Source organism: Calonectris borealis, chromosome 7 (assembly GCF_964195595.1).
Source record: "Calonectris borealis chromosome 7, bCalBor7.hap1.2, whole genome shotgun sequence".
Taxonomy (NCBI): domain Eukaryota; kingdom Metazoa; phylum Chordata; class Aves; order Procellariiformes; family Procellariidae; genus Calonectris; species Calonectris borealis.
The window spans coordinates 11,694,292-11,711,333 of record NC_134318.1 but is presented as its reverse complement, the minus strand read 5'-3'; the positions used below and the strand labels follow the sequence as shown (position 1 = coordinate 11,711,333).

Sequence of the window (17,042 nt, the reverse complement as noted above, 5' to 3'; positions counted from 1 at the left end):
ACTGCTTTTTGTTTCTTCCACACTCATCCACATATCCATCCTACTACTTGGACAACTACATCTGTATCACCCTTTTGTACAGGATTTAGTCTGTTGTTTTTCCTGGCTATACAATATGAACAACTTGTCTAAATGCTATTATTAAAGACTTGCAGTTCAGACAATACGGCCTTAAGAAGTCTTCAAGTTTCAGTGTTGCATCTTAAGACAAGGTTTACTCTAGTGTGAAATTCTGTATTTGCAAGACCAGGTTTCTGTTTTTTCAAGACAGTTGTAAAAGGATATCTTGCTTTTGCTAGCCTGGATATTATGTTTTCATCAGTTCCACCCGCTGGTCTTACAATGGTGTCAAGACACAGAATTTCAGTGGTTCATGTTACTCCCTGAAACGATTATCCGTGTTTCTCTTTTCACAGACCTACACACAGCTGGCAGGACTGAAAAAAACCATGAAAATTTTTAAACCATGGCAATCATGATGAGAATCAACACACAGCAAGTAACACTGTACTTATTCAAGGTACAGGAAATATCTTGTGTAACCACAGCACTACCTTAAAGTGAGTCACTCCCCAGGTTGCAAGACCTCACTAAGAAACACTTAAGATAAACTAAAGTGGCATTAAATTCATGCAAACTGAAGTACCCTTAGGATTTTGTAAATGAATAGGATGCCCCAGAGCTGTAGTTCTGGAAGTAGATCTACATTAACAAGATACAAAGGGAAACATACTCAGAGACATGGCTTTTTAGGGGCTCCTAACCTAGTGAAAATATCAGAATCCACATCCTACAACTGGTAGAGCGCATTTCTATTTAGAAAGGCACAAATCCAGAGTTTTCAAATACTAAGGGAATTCTTGCACACCCTAGGCTTACAAAGAAACATACAGGTATTTCCCTCCAGCAACAGCAAAACATTTAACTCATTATGCATAATACATGCCTGTATGTGGATTTAGGGGTCTAATGTTAGACTTATCTCAAAAACCCTATGACCAACATCACCTACTAAGAAGAGCATTCACAGTATCTCATTCATGTATCTGTACCCATAAAAAAGAAACTTGCCTACAGTGTACCTGTATACCTTGCAAATGAAAAAATCATTATGCTTTAATATCAAATGTCAACCTCAAAGATACTTACTTTATGTCAAATATATACAGTAAAGGCAATAAAGTATACCTTTTTTATTAAATAACTCCACGCATAAAAATGGCCTTTAACATCACGATGCATTCATTGACAGCAAGCATCATACTGCAGATCCGTCAAAAGATATCCCAACTCTAACAAAAAGGCTCAAGTCTCAAAGAAATCTTCCAAATTAAAAAAGTTAAATTAGAAAGCTGCTAATTTAACTTTCATGCTTTATGGATAATTCCCTTTTCACATCTGTCTACCATCTCTTAGGTGACTGCAAAGTTTAAATGGAGCCATTTAATGAGATTACTTTAATCCTCCACCAAGTGCTGCAAATTAAACTTGAAAAGACGACCTTTCAGTTCTCCAGGAAGGGTGCTTGCTCATTTCACCTTAATTAGGGAAAGACAAAATATTATCTTTAAGAAAACTGTAGTGATTGCTTAAAACACTTCAGATAATTAAATTAAAAGACCGCCTACAAGCAATACTTGCCTGTGTTTTGTTAGCTACATAGCTGTAACTACTGTGTTACCTTTCAATTTTAGGTTGCATTTGTTCGGTTGAAATACAATGCCATCAAAAAAAAACCCACCACTTAACAGTATCATGTTTGGCAGATGCTACTTTTCCCAGAAAATGGAAAACTCTCTCATGAAGTTCTCTTAAACATCCTCAATCTTGACATATATTTACTACTAGAAGTTACATCACTCTAAAAATGAAATTCCTTTATCATGAAGCATAGGACCTGCAAGTTATAGTATGATTTTTGCATCCCATGAAACTCAGATTCAATACAATGTAAGTCGTATTCTGCTGTATTATAAAGAAATTCAAAGTATTTTTAGACTTCTGCAATCTATGGATTTTTTAAAACAGACATTTGGGCAAATGAACCTTATATGCTTTGCCTTGGGAAATACATTATCTAGTGCACACAAGCCTAATAGGGAATTAAACTAATTATAAAAAGCCTAGTCTTACATAATGATCCAGGGAAAAGGAATTAAAACTTACAAACCCTCTCTGAAGTATAATCTGAATTAACTGAAAAGCTGCTACATCCTTACCTTCAAGGATATTCAAGATCCTGGTCATAAGCAAAAGGATATTCATTCTCACTCTCCTTTGTGCTTTCTATATAGGATTATTTACACCTCGTCAAGATCCTCCAATGTTACTTTCAACTAGCAAAAATAACATTCACTTTTACTTCATTCACAGTCTGTTTCAATAACACAGTTGCCTATATATTAGTTTCTCAGCAAAGTTTGGGTTTGCATCTGAGACTCTGCCCTACATGTTGTGGAATGATTATTACAGCAGAAGACAGCTTAAGGTTCATATATTTCAATGTTTGGGCACCTTTAAAATATTGCAATCTCTATGATCCATGCCATTAGAGAGCTAATAGCATTTTCAAATTCCAAACACAGATTACCATGAGTGGGACCCAACTCCCCTCCTATTGTCACAGCAGTGTGGAATAAACAGCTGCCAAATGAAACATATCTGACAGACCGGTGACAGACGAGAGCAATTCTGCAGAACTATTGCTATGCCAACAGTTTCAGATGTACATTTCATTCTTCTCAATTTTAAGACCACGTAAATAAGAAACAGAAATACTAAGCAGCTAACTTAAGATACTTTTCTTGGAGGAACTTCCTTGCCAGGGTGAAGAATCTTTTTCTTGAGGCAGAGAGAAACATAAGTTTGTGTAACAGGATTGTGCTGGAAAACCAAGATAGTCAACAGCTCCTCACTGCTTCTGGATAACAAAAATGGTACTTTCCTGTCTGTAAGAAGCCGGCAGCTACAGTGGTACACAAGTTTCCTTACCTACCCAGAAACATTATGTCCATCAGTGTTCGTAAATCAGCAAACATCAATTATTAATCAGTCAATTTTTTTGGTATTTGGTGTGGGCAGACTGACAGAACAACTGCTATGAAGCTCTGTGAATAACTGAATTATTCATATTTCTGCCATCATGTGCTGGATGTTACTAACGCCAATGAAGTTTAATGACCACGTTTGCCTTATACTCCTAGTATTTGCCTTCCGCAGAAGGCCTAAGAATTAAGATACTATCTAATTCTACTTGTTTGGCTCAGTGACAGGTGATCTGAAGCAGCAGTTTACCAATATACATGCATATTTATCTTGCCAACTCTACGGTGCTAAAATTTCCAGGGACCTTCATTCTTTCTCCTAGAAAACAAAAGCACATTTCTAGTATACAAACAGCACAGACAGGAAGGTGAGAACATTCCTCCTACGGTAACATAAATTACCTCCTCTAGTGAAAAGCTTACTTGGCCACAGCATTACATTAGGGCAGAGAAAAGAACTGTTAACTACTGCCCAAGCAGTGCAGAAAATGAGTGAAGCGTACCCTTGGGAACCGAAGAGCAAATGGCAGGCCATGAACGGACGGTTTGAGGCAGGCACAATCTACTGCCTCAAGTAACAATTATCCTGTCTTCTGCACCACACTTCTAACAGGAGAGCCCTCCTGAAATCTGAGGCACAAGACCAGCTCTTCAGGGTGCTATGGACATGCTTCAAGATAGCAGCTCCTAACTTCCCACTGATTTTCACAATAACTTAGATGCCCTCCACACAAACAAAAGACACAAACTTGCCAATTTGAAAAAGATTGTCGTTTACTTCTAATTATTATCTGCTGAATCTAGATGTACCACATGGCCTTTGTGAATATAAGTGCACGTGTATTTCAACTCTGTCCACTGTGCATGGACAGCCTCTGTACACCTCTGGGTTTTAACACCACAGCTTCTATTTATTTATTTATTTTTCTATTCAGGACACAGAATGCAGATCTTCTCACCACTGATATGGTGAGAAGTGGTGAAACTTAAGCATAACTTCATTTTTCTTAAAAATGTAATTAAAAATGCATTAGGGCAGTTATGTGAAAATATCTTATTTCCACCAGTGTAAGGAGGTACTGAATGCCATAAACTAAAAATCAGGGAGGCCCCTGCAACAGATGTAGCAAAACGCTTCTTTAGCAAGTACTTAGGAACACTGCAAGATGGGTAGCATGGTTGCAAGTCACTTTTCGGCTTTAAGAGGACCATGGGAGCTTAACAGAATAAAAGAAACTGGCAGGAGATCTAGTTAGCAAACACCTGCTCTGAGCAGGACAAGCCCTGAGGAATTAAAGATGATGAATGCTGAGGAAGTTGTGCATGTTGTATGCATTAAACTGAATCGGAATACAACTAGAAATTCTGATGGCTCCAAAACTGAATTTGAGTATTTACAACTGTCCCATATTCTTTTGTGTTATTTACCCTGCATAGACTGGCTCCAGCTCAACCACAAAAGCCTTTTCTCAACTCCAAGATCTAATAAGATTTATCAGCTCTGCAGTAAAATCCTCCAAGCCTTCCTTCTTTCTCCTGTCTTTAGCGTCTCCAAAACATCTGTGTTCTTGAATCAATTCCTAATGCTTCATGAAGGCACCCATGAGTTTTAGTGTCTCTCCCTTTACTGTGTCCAAACTGCACGGTGATTAATACTAGCATCCCTGACAGTCTGCCTTTTGAAGGTACCATAGTCATAAAGTATGGTAAGAAATTCCAAAACAATTAATGCTTATTGTTCTGTTTCTCTGAAATTATTTTGTTATTCTGTGTTCAAAGTTGTGAGATTCTGTTCCCAGACCTCAGAGAGCTTAGAGGCAAGTCCTTTTCTATTCTTCCTCCCTCACACTTAGGTATGCTGATGTTCTATCCATTTGTAAAGTTTGATCTATCAAACACCAAGCAAACCAGTTATCCAAGCTGCTGTTGTGCTGAATTTTATTTCCTGTCCGTCCGAATGCACTAGGTCAAGGAATATAAGCAGAGCATGATAATGAATAGAGATAAAATGAGGAGAGAACAAGAAAGATATCCTGAAGAGATTGGGCTTCTGTATTTCTAACATTACACAGTATCTTTAGTCAATACAGCAAAAAGATATGACATTCCTTGCAATCTTTAAAAGCATTGTAGTTATTCATCAGAATATGGTTTCTTAAAGCTTTGTAAAGCTAGAGGACATAAGCATTTACCGGAGAAAAAAAAATAGGGAAATGCAGCTCTATTTTGTAGAAGAAAGCTACCAGAATACTTGCAGAACCAAAAACTCCATTCACATCCCTTAGGGCCACACTCTCAATTCACTCTGCCATTAATGCTATTTACACTGAATAGCAGGCACCTCAAGGAAGAAAAAAAGGGCTAAGTGCTATCTGCCCAGAAATGTATGCTTTGTAATAGTTTGCCCACTTGTCCTTTGTATATTAGTAAAATAGAGACTATGCATTTTAAACCCCAAATTTTTACATCAAACCTTACCAAAAGGTTGCAACAAAACAGGATTTGAGTTATCACAAAACCCTTAAGATTTTATTGGAAAAAATGTCATGCAAATTTTAACTAAAAGGAAGATCTTTGCTAAGGTTTCTCAAATAGGTAAATTTGCCCTGATTTTTGGCATTCTTACAACATGACTAATAAGGCAGAGGGCAGTCAAAGTCCAGATGCTTAGCCAACTGCAGCAAGGGAGCAGTTTCAGGACAAAGAAAAGAAGACGGAAGAAGATACTTGGGGGTACGGACATATTACTCCCAATACAAGAGGATATCGGGGCCTGCAAAAAGGAAGAAATAGGCTTGAAATAGTCCACTTTCACATTCCTCTTAAGTATTAACACAGGCTATCATAGTTCATTCATAAATGAGATGTGAAATGCAATGACACTCTTTTCTGCATTAGGGCTGACGGCCTAACTGTTCTCAGGGACAGAGGTCAGCTAGGAAGTGGAATAAAGCATTGCAGAGGCACAACTCCTCTCTGAAACTGCCAATCATCTGTGCATCCTCTTGGAGGAAGTCATCAATTCCCTTCTTCAAAAGATCTACTCTTCCTGCCACAGCAGATATAAAATTTCGACTTTGTCAAAATCCTCGAAAATGCCTTCAGTAAAAACTAAAGGTGGCTCAGACACTGACACACACTGGGTTTTCCTTAAGTTTGCTTTTGTGCACTCGTCCAGTCACTCATCCAAATGCAGCAGTCGTGCCTTGTTAAATCTGAACTAGCGATGTCAACTCTGTACTTGCAGATATAAACACCATGCACTTCCTGCATAACCAACTCTTCAAAATACAAGATCCAGAACGTCGTAAGGCTTCCACCGAAAATCCAGAGAACACAAGGCACAGCTGAGAAAAACACTACGTTAAGTGTGCTGACCCCAAGAACAGCTTTCAAAGCATTGTAAGAGGCAGATGGGATACATCATAATAAATCAGAAGCAGAAACAGCTGACATAATCACGACCGATATACCTAGCTCCAATGCAGAAACACTCCTCCTAGAAGGAATTAAATTATGTGGATTACTTCATTTGTTATGTTACACCAGGAACAGCCTTCTGTGAACAGAACAAATTCAACAGATTAACCTCAGTGAGCAAGTCATGTAGACCAATCTTCTTCAGCAGGGTAGCTTAACAGCTCTTACACTGCAGAAGATGTACTGTTCTCAAAAACTTTGTTGGTGAAGAGATACAAAGGGTCTTTATTAGCTTCAATTCTTTGATGTCATTATTCAGTTTAAATTGTTACCAAATTTGCAACGATAATAAACAGAAAGGGGAAAGCCAAACTAGAAAGAGACATACATTATCTGTCTGCCTTACAGATCTAATGCTCTGCAACCTAAAGACAAAGTCCTACGGCTACAGAGGAGAAAAGATCTAAACTATCCTATTACTCAAGCATTATTCACACACACACACACACACACACAAGTACTGTGACTATACAGTACATATATATCTAGGTTACTCTCTTGTGCTGTTGTAATAATTGCTTGTATTTGGCAAGATTTCTATCCTGGAAGATAACCCATAATTGTGTATATGTATATGTGTGTGTACGTACATATTAAAAAAACTCTGATCTTTCCCATTTGGTGTAGATAGCTGCCTTTCAGAAAAGTTTTAAAGCTGACATCGCTGCTTATATCATAAAGGCAAGTTAGATTTTATGCTGTAGTTAAGATGGACTGAATAATCGAAACATCAATCACAGTCTAGAATTGAAGCTTTCTAGAAGTGAAATGGTGGATCTCGACCTCTCCTTTCAAAAATTTTGTGATTATGTCAGCACCAAAGCAACTGACAGCAGAAACAGGCCACTGCTTTTACTGATGGTATTCCTTCAGCAACAGTATTTTATGTTGGTAATTTCAATTTTTCTGAATTTATTCTTACAAGACAGATTAATCTGTCTCTGAGTTCAGACATGAAAGCAATGTCATTCTGCAAACAAGTAGGAATTACCTACTATTGTCTGGCAAATATTTCATTTAAAAATAGAGGAGCCTCCCTTTTCCACAGAACTATCCACTGTCACCAGATGATTCAAACACACCACTCCTGTCTCTAACTCTACTAGGCGAGACTTAGTTCACCATTGCTTCAGTAACAAACTAAAGACGCAGCTTCCAGTTACTATTTTCCACTACTTTAGTAATGCATGCTACCTGGAGCAGGATTTTCTCGCTGATAAGAACAGGCAGGCTGGAAGCCAAGTGAAACTTTGAATACAACTGATTATAAATGGAAATATCCCTTTTTAGACTGCCACCTTGTCCATCCTACTCTTCTAGTTTGTTTATTCATCCGATGCATCTTCTCCTATAAGAACACTGAGCTGTCTTGAGCTAAAACCCTCTATGGTGGTACAAACAGATATTGTTCAATATATTTTTTGTATTGATTACATAATGACTAATGACAGAAACACTACTACATGTCTGGACCACTGCTGAACAGTTTATCTATGTAGGTATCTTAAGATTAACAATTCCCATTACTTTAAATATGCAACGAGGCTGTGCTTACCACCAATACATATTATTTTTTTCCCCCCTCCAGTCACACATGCTCATTCTTTCTACTGCTGCCTGAATAAGAATTCTAGTTATAGGTTAAGCTGAATGACAAGCAAAGATAATTGAAGGAGACTGCATGTAATTCACAGACTCACTGGTACTGAGATATCCTCAGTAAGCCTGAAGAGATTCACAGGTGATAATTGAGCAAGACTAGACAAGATGAAGCAGTAGGAAGACGGAAGAAAATAGTTCTGGGAATTTCTTTTCTACACATTGCCAATGCTATTTTAACACAGTTTAGTTTTTGTCAGAAGATCACAAACTTGAGACAAGAACATGTCAAACCATTGCTACAGATTTTTTTAAAAAATCATATTAAGTCAGCCACTGCTGGATTAAAAAAAAAAGACTAGAAAAAGGTCTGACAAGGAAAATCTTTAAAACTTCTCTCATGAAAGAGAGCAAGTGAACCCTTGCTTGAAATAAGCTTGAAATATTATATAAATCATAATATTTCTCTGCGTTTGGATCATGGTGATTCAACTGTCCAGATTCAGTTCTCCAGCTCAGCCATACAGTTCCAGCAGTCAATCTTATTTTAAGGGCGATGAATAAAAAGTCACATTGTCTCCTGTGGTAGCCTTAAAAAAAGGTGACGGGAAGAGGATGAACAGGGCTGTGACTTCCCCAGCCTTCAACTACTTTAAATTAATAGGACTTTTTAAATTTGATGTAGTTTGTTTAGGAACCCTCCACAATCTTGTTCAACCTGTCTTCGAGCCCCCAAACGTTTTCCATCCACAACTGCCTTAAGCAAGGAGTTCCAGAGTCCTCCTAATAATTCTTTCAAAGATTATTTCACTGCTTTGCACAGATTCCTGAGGAAAACTACTTGTAAACTCCCTACATTGCAAGAACTGGCCACTGATTTCTGCTCTCCTTGCTACCAAGCAAACCAGTTATATTGATCAGTTTGTCTCATATCTATGTGCTTTCAAGAAGATACTGGATTATTTGCATTCTTTGAAGTGAAGTTTGACTTCTCTTCAACATTCACCCTTAACCAAAAACACTGCAGCCATGTATTGGCATATTATAGCTTTCAGTTGAAACTTGCTTATTTTTGAACCACATCTTCAAAGTGCCACTTTCTTGCCATTGAATTTTATTTCACTAGTGCTGGACAGTTACAGCTTCTGTCTATGACTCGATGGCTATAAATCAGTTCCCAGTCTCAAAACCAAATTCTCTAAATATATTCCAGTACCAAACAACTTTGCAAGTTTGCCACAGCATAACAAATATCAACATGTTTTTAACCACAGACTGGCAGCCTTCTCTAAGTATTTTAAAGTGTGTTTTGTATTTTCTTACTGATTTTCTGATACCTGAACATAAACAGTTATCTCTGAATGTACCTATCAAGGTCAGTATTCTACAATGTAGAAGACACAGACAGTTGTTATATCCTCATGCATTAGCAATTAAAAAAAAAAAAAGGATTCTCAAAGAAACTGGCATGTGTAACTTCAGTTACTAGTGACAGTTTGTCCACAGGATCAGTTTCTCCCACATTAGCTTACAGAATTACACAGAGACAGTCATCTATGCTCACATTTTACTTGAATGTAATGGAAGCTGATACATATCATTTGTTTTGTTTAATCAAGATCTCAAATTTAGTCATGGTGAAGTGTTATTTTTATAAACCACCATTTCAAAGAGCTTTCATCACTGAAAGATTTACACAGAGAGGGATTAGGTTGTTGGGTTTTTTTTTTTTAACTCCATTTACTGATGGACAAGGCATGCAAGATGAAAGATTCCGCTCCTTTGCTCAAGACTCCTGCTACTAACAGCAGCAGCTTTGGCCTTGCCAAGTTTCCACCTATGCAAGTTTGCCTTACTGAGATGAAGGTTAGTTGAAAGCCATAGCTCCCCCCAAATCACCAAAAATACTGACCAACAAGCCTATGTAATAATTCCATGGTATGAGACCAGAAAAAATGCATTTAAGTAAAATCTATCTTTAATATGATTCACAAAAAGAATATGAGTTGAAGTACCATACAAATTCACGTTGTAGTAAGAATCTCTATATCTATCTAGAAGAGACTCTTGAATCTCCAGCTCAAAGTACAAATGAGATTATTGAGTCAAGAGAACCCAGGATATTCAGTTCTCCCATGACGCGCCGCTTAACTTGTGCTGTGTGTGTCACAAGCCATCTGGCCTAATTAGGCTAAAAGCATAGCAGTTCTTTTGCTTCAGGGAATAAATTCAGAAATTGTTTGCAATTTAAGGGTTATTCCAGATCTATAACTTGTTCAACCACCACATAAAAGTAAAACCTTATCAGCTATTTTCCTCTGGCTAAGAAGCCAAGACTCCTTGCAGTGAGAACCTTGCCAACATTAACCATACTCCTGCTTCAATCAAAGCCATTAAAATGCACTCTGCAGAAGACTACCTCAACTCATCACGGACCTAAGTGCTCATGAAAATCCCAACAATCTGTAGTGAAAAAGGCATTTTACTGAGAACTTGTGACACCTGTTCCCCATGTGACCAGGGACAAGCATCCCTCACCCTGAAAAGACTTTCTTGTTTCACTTGCTATAGGATATTATCAGCAGAACTGCTCCAGCTGAATCCTCAGCTGCACAGGTAGAGAATAGCTATCAAGCAAAGTCCAGATCTCTGCAAATCAAGCTACTTTTGATCAAGGAGGAAACACTATTCTCAGAATGTCTTCCAAAATGCACCTATTCTATAAAAGTTTAAGAGTGAGCTGGAGTGTGTGTCCCAGAGGTACAAAGAAATGCAAAGACCTACACTGACTAGCTAAACTTCATCTTTGGAATAATTATTTTAATGCTGTTGGGATTTTATTGTAACATACATATGTTCAGGTATCCAGAGATTTACATAAGCTTTTTTTATTGCTCCAATTCGAACACAATACAGGATTTTAAACCTAATTATCAAAAGCACCATTAGTATTTTGATCTTCTTAGTATCCCTGTTGGCAAGGAATTTAACCCTGCCTGAAAGCTTCTAATTAAGAAGATGGTGCTGCTGTTTACACTTCCAAATAGTGGCTAAAAAAGAACACCACAACCACTGCTCCAACTGGCTACCTTTTATTCCTTCATCTCTCTTCCATTCCTTCATCTCCCATTTTTTCTAACAATTCTAGGCAAGCAACATTCATCTGAAGGCTGATGGCATGATGGCTTTTTATCTAGAGAGCCGGTGCCAACACTTCCTTGTAACCGGTTTATTCCAAATAACCAATCCCTCTTAAAGGATGATCAGGTCCAAAAGTAATAGGTTTTACTCCAGTGAGCTTTTACATGGACAGTTCCATTAAACAGGATTACTCATTAGTGTAACAATACATTAAATGAGATCATTATGTTAATTGAGATCACTACTATTCATTTTTTCTATATTCATATATATTATTACTTCAGTTCAAAAACACAAGGTGTTATAGTGGTCAAAAATATCAAATATAGAAATTTTCTAAGTCCGAAACATTTCTACTGTTTGAACAGCTTTACAATTAGAAGACAATACTCAGCAGTTTTTGGAACCCAAACACTGAGATTTCTACAATGAGAAGTACTAACGGTGAGCAAAGATTAAACTTCGACTTCAAAAACATTTTTTGTACTGCAAGTTGTATATTCATGTAGATCCTTGGTTAACATTTAGGTAGCTGGTTATTACTAATGTTCCATTTGTTAGGCATTCACCTCTTCAGCTTGGAGGCATTAAATTCAAAATGGGCCCACAGAATTGAGAGTTATGTGATCATTATATACATGAGGAAATATCTGCCAAATTTAATTCAGTATCACCAAAAAACATAAATATTTACTGCCTTATAGTAATATGATGAAGAGTTTTGTATTTTCAACTACCCCAGAAGAGATATTTTTAAAGTTTCAGAGAACACTTAAAGTGGTTCTCAGTTGTAAGAACATAATAAAACGAGACCTTAGATCTAGCTTCATTTTGCTTTCAACACCTTCGTAATGAAAAATTCTATTCTGCATCAAATCAAGGCTCAAAGCCCACAAACACCAGGAACAAACATGCTACAAATATGAAGCACCAATCCTACAACTTGAACCAATTCCCCTGAAAACTGGTCAACATCTTTATATGACGTACCAGATGGAGTACCAGATCTACAATCCTTACCTTAATTGTCATCTGGCCTGGACACTAATGCTCTGCTACAGGATAAAGTTCCCATTCACTTTTGCTTTCTTTAACTGAAGATAAACAGCTCGACTTCCTTCCAAAGTTAAAGGCTGAAGTTGCCTATGTTTCATTGTGTGTCAAAGTACATTTGACAGAACGCGATGTTACGAGCAGGCTCTGGATGATGAAAGCAAAGTCTTAGTGTCATTAAAGCGAAGTCATCATAACATACATAACATTCCCTTGTTATGACTGAAATCTGAACAGATTATAGCTAAAGCAGATTTTTTTTTTTTTAAAACTGTTGTCTTTGAACAACCACGTACTGGATGGTTTTGCTTCTTCCCCTTTTCAGAGCTACAAAGAGATCTTTGCGACCAGGGCCTTCAGCAGCTGTTTCCTAACATACCTGCAGGTACCTCTCAACAAACAGAAGTAGAAGACGCATAAGCCACTGCAAAGCAGGAACCGACGGAGGAACACGGCGACAGGCCTGCCACGCCAGATCGCCTTTAACCTCCGGGAGCAGCGCAGCTGACGAAGCCGAGCGCAAGCCCTGGACACGGCCAGCCAAGCTGGCACCGCCGCAAGCACCCTGCCAGCCGGGGGAGGCCGCACCTGTGGCACGGCTCGCAGCCAGCGGCACCGCGGGAGCCTCCGCTGACATTCAGGCCGCCCCAAAGGTGAAGGCTGCGCCCGGCAGGGACACGCAGGAGGCTGCCCCACCCGCCCGGCCCCCCGCCGCCCTTCCCCAGCCTCCCGCGGCCTGCGTGGCCGGTGATGCCGCAGCATCCCCCAGCGGAGGCGGCGACCCCAGTCCCGGTGGGGCGGCTGCGGCGCAGGGAGAGGGCAACGGCCGCTCCCCCTCGCCGCCGGCAAGGAGACCCCCCAGGAGCGCGGCCCACCGCGGGGAAGGGGGGAGAGCGAGGGGCTGGCGGCGCGCCCCCCGCCGCCGCACTTACCGCCGGGCCGGGCGCAGGCCGGCGCTGTCCCCTCCTCGGGCAGGGCCGCGGCGGTCTGCGCCCTCAGGTACCGGCCGCCAGCCGCGCCGCCCCGCCCCGCCCCGCCCCGCCCGGCCCGGCCCGGCCCGCGGTGGGAGGGCCGGCGCGCGCAGCCCCGCCGCGCATGCCCCGGGAGCGGCGCCGGCCGCCTGCCCACGCCCCTCCGCGCCCCTCGGCTCACCCTGACGTCAGCGCGGCCGGCGCGCGCCCGACCGTTGGCCCCCGCCCCGCCCCGCCCGCCGCCCGTTAGGCGCGGTGCGCGCGCCTTCTCTCTCCAACGGATGTTCTCGCGCGGCGGCGGGTTCTGAGGGGCGAGCGGGAGCGGGGGCGCTCATGGCGGCTGCCCGGCCAATTTACCCCCTCCGCAAGCTCGCAGCGTCCTGCTGGCCGGGCCCCGGGCTGCCCGCCGGGACCGCCACGGCCCCCGTCTCCTCTTGGCCCGCTCCTCGCGGCGCAGGCCGGCGCCGTGCTCCGCCAACGACATGGCGCCTCACCCGTGCCCGCCGGCCTGGCTGGCTGCAGGGCTGCCCTGGCGCTGTGTCATGCCGGGCTCTCAAGGCCGTGAGGCCCGCTGGCCACATCTTCCAGTCTGCCCTAAAAATTGGTGAGCCCGTTGACCGATGCAAATAAAAATGCAGTTGTTAACAGTGTTACGGAAATAGGCCTGTGAGTGTCCCGGCTCAGGGACAGAGGGAGTTCTCGGAGGGAAAGGGGCCTCAGCAATGTCCCAGCTACGTGAAAAGCCTGGAAGGACTCTCGCAGTCCACAGTGAGATGCAAATCCACAGGAGACCAGGCTTTCTCCATGCTGGTGCTCACGGAAGGACTTGCGAGTTTCCTCAAATTTTCTGGTTGTGGCAGGAATCAGAAGGCACTGACAGAATACCAAAAACTTCTGCGAGGTTGCAGGAAGTTATTTGCCTGTGGTTACGTGAGATGATTCAGGATCATTTCACTGACTCAGTATTTATACCCCAACGCTCTTCCTAGCCGCCTGCCTGCTGCTTTGGGGCCTGTGTTTCTGCATCTCACGTGTTTTGGGATCTTCATGTATGTTTTGTCTTACCATCTCAGCATCCATATTGCTGTGCTTCAATTTCAGATTTTCAAATTTTAATTTTTCTCAAAAGTTTTGACCAATATTTCTAAATTTTTGCCTGGCTGCTGCACCAGGCCTCCCAGAGGAAGAAAGCCTTGCAGTAGCTTCAAGCTATGTTCATGTCGAAAAAAAAACGCCCTGTAATTGATAAGCATCATTTGCCACAGCCTCTTGACTGGAAGTTGGGCTGTTAGGGGTAAGACCTGCTTACAAATGTCAGCCCAAGCGCTGCAAGTGCCTCCTCACGTTTCTGGACGCAGGGCGTGAAGACTCCAGCACATTTGCTCCATAGATAGCAGAAAGGCCTTTTTTAAAAAAATAAGGAACAACAACTGAAGCTTTTGTATGTCTTTTTGCTTGAACTTAAATGTACTGGCTACATTAATGCATTTATTCTTAGAACAATCTGAAGCATAATTACTCCCCTGTGGTACAGGAAAGGAAAAAAAAAAGCAAGAAGAGAGAGATTAAATCTCTTCTGCAAAGCTAAAGAGATAGGAAAGCCAGGAAATGAACTCAGATTTCCTGAGTCAGGCGTCATTGCTTTAACCACACAGTCATCCTTTCTTTAAGTTATTCTCAGCTTCTGAGCATTAATGTAAACATCAACTGCATTAGCATAGATTTGATTTTCTGTACTTTGTTCATCAGAACGACTTCACTGTTCCCACTGAAATTTCCTCCAACTAACTTCCTTCTCCATTTCCTTCCCAAAAGTAAAAGAAATTACATTGCAGACTCACCGAGAGGGTGAAATGGCATTACAGACTCACTGGCAGAGTCTTAAATTTCCCCCTGCCTTTCTGCAGGCACTGGCAGGTATTTCTTCAGTCCCAACACAAATCAGCTGTGGAGCTTCCAGGATGGATCTCTTAGGCCAGTACCCAAATGCTGGGTGAACGAGATCAAGGAACAAATGGTTCCCTGTCATCGTACTTTTCAGCTAGATCGGAGGACTAGGAATGCTTGTAACCAACACAAAGGAGGCACATAAGCTATGTATACTGACCTGGAAGTGGTGGTATAACCATCTTTTTTAACTCCAGCTCATACTTGTATTATCTGAAATAATAAGAAAACTACATATATAAAAGAAGAAAACAACCTAGAGATATTTTAAGACAGATTTGAGAGCCTCCACTATCTGTTTAGACATTTAACAGATTTCCACCATGCTTATATAGCCTCAAGATTAATATCCAGTCTTTAAGCAGAATTCATAGTTTTTGGAAAATAACTTCAAAAAAGGGAAGCATTACATACACCAGCTTCTGACAACTTAAAAGAGAGTCTTAACAGTCCTACTCACAGACTACAGACTAAGATCTAGCTATGATGAGGTTTAACAAGGCCAAGTGCCGGGTCCTGCACTTCGGCCACAACAACCCCATGCAACGCTACAGGCTTGGGGAAGCGTGGCTGGAAAGCTGCCCCGAGGAAAAGGACCCAGGGATGCTGGTTGACAGCCGGCTGAACATGAGCCGGCAGTGTGCCCAGGTGGCCAAGGCGGCCAATGGCATCCTGGCCTGTATCAGAAGTCTTAAGAGGAGCGGCTGAGGGAACTGGGGTTGTTTAGCCTGGAGAAGAGGAGGCTGAGGGGAGACCTCATCGCACTCTACAACTACCTGAAAGGAGGTTGTAGCGAGGTGGGTGTTGGTCTCTTCTGCCAAGTAACAAGCGATAGGACGAGAGGAAATGGCCTCAAGTTGCGCCAAGGGAGGTTTAGACTGGACATTAGGAGAAATTTCTTTACTGAAAGAGTGGTCAGGCCTTGGAACAGGCTGCCCTGGGAAGTGGTGGAGTCACCATCCCTGGAAGTATTTAAAAGACGTGTAGATGAGGCCCTTAGGGACATGGTGTAGTGGGCATGGTGTGTTCGGTTGACAGCTGGACTCGATGCTCTTAGAGGTCTTTTCCAACCTTAATGATTCTATGGTTCTATGATCAAGTGCACTATCTTTTCTTATCAGTTTAATATTTGATATGTCTTCAGCTTGAGGACTTTACATTCCATTGATTTTATACTAAATTGATTTAAATGGACTTTATGTTACACTAGGAGATGGACTAGAAGCTTGTTTTATCCACTTCACTCACTGACCTGGCATTGTCCTGCCTTTAAAAACCAGAGACACAGCAATGGATAACACAGACCACCCAGAGAAGAGTGTAAGAGCTGGCTGAGCAGATAGTAATATTCACACAAATATTCTCCCAGCCTCCAGCAGTTTGCAGGGACTTTATGAGCCAAGGACACACTTTCCCACAAATCTGCTGAAGCATGAGCAGCTTCAGTGCCAGGAGTACTAGGGAGGCCTAGTTTTCCTAGTAATAGTTGGAACAGGTATTTTGAGAGTATCCAGCCGTAACCTTGCTGGCTTCCTTAGTGCCATGCTGATAGTTAATGACAATGAGATAAACAACCGGCCATACAGTATGAACCTTGTTGATTATTGTAAATAAGAATATTTTCCAGTCAGTACCTGTGTCATAGACAGGCTTGAAGGGAAACCCTGTTCATTCTTTTAACTTTGGTTTGGTTTCCATTTAATGTATTTCTAAAAACTGGAAGTGCATGTGTTTCCCTAACTTTAGGGGAAAATGAAAGAAGTATTGTTCAAATTTGTCCATGTAACAGAGTTCTACATTCTTTACA

The 17,042-nt window shown here is 41.4% G+C and overlaps 1 protein-coding gene and 1 pseudogene across 8 annotated transcripts in view; one reads left to right on the top strand and one right to left on the bottom strand.

Moving 5' to 3' along the window:
* Positions 1-13,347, bottom strand: part of CCSER2 (coiled-coil serine rich protein 2) — a 77,972-nt gene extending 64,625 nt beyond the window's left edge. For 3 of the 8 annotated variants that reach the window (XM_075154289.1, XM_075154291.1, XM_075154297.1), the window contains exon 1: positions 12,285-12,364. The gene's annotated coding sequence lies outside the window, so the exon portion shown is untranslated. Of the gene's footprint in view, positions 1-12,284; positions 12,465-13,249 lie in introns of those variants that run through there. The other 5 variants (XM_075154292.1, XM_075154295.1, XM_075154294.1 and 2 more) reach the window with 3 other exon arrangements.
* A 2,962-nt stretch (positions 13,348-16,309) lies between these two features.
* On the top strand, positions 16,310-16,525 carry LOC142084651 (U2 spliceosomal RNA; annotated as a pseudogene).
* Positions 16,526-17,042: the final 517 nt, after the last annotated feature.